Source organism: Sinocyclocheilus rhinocerous, unplaced genomic scaffold (assembly GCF_001515625.1).
Source record: "Sinocyclocheilus rhinocerous isolate Xijiao unplaced genomic scaffold, SAMN03320098_v1.1 scaffold960, whole genome shotgun sequence".
Taxonomy (NCBI): Eukaryota; Metazoa; Chordata; class Actinopteri; order Cypriniformes; family Cyprinidae; genus Sinocyclocheilus; species Sinocyclocheilus rhinocerous.
In genome coordinates this window covers 267,093-267,383 of record NW_015653482.1, presented here as the reverse complement: position 1 = coordinate 267,383, position 291 = coordinate 267,093, and the positions used below count along the sequence as shown (strand labels likewise).

Sequence of the window (291 nt, the reverse complement as noted above, 5' to 3'; positions counted from 1 at the left end):
CTTTGGTACATTCATGCAATTGATTATGTACAGTTGTCTGCGGTTTCCTACATTATCAGTTGCTATTGTCATGTTGCTCAAAATGTATTATATAGTTCTCTGTGCAATTGTCTTAACCCTCAAAACATCTAGTCATTAGTTCATTGCATAAGTCATTAAATGCTAAATGGTTGATCTAATTGTCATAAACTGTCAAGCATATTTTCTACACATTTCTATTAGACTTTTTGTAAATTTGCCATGAATTGTGCAGGTGAATCTTGACTTTCACTAATGAAGAGAATGTAGATC

The 291-nt window shown here is 32.3% G+C and overlaps 1 protein-coding gene across 1 annotated transcript in view; it reads right to left on the bottom strand.

Moving 5' to 3' along the window:
• The window catches only part of LOC107716256 (uncharacterized), a 90,134-nt gene that overhangs the window by 7,978 nt on the left and 81,865 nt on the right, over positions 1 to 291 (bottom strand). The window lies entirely within an intron of this gene.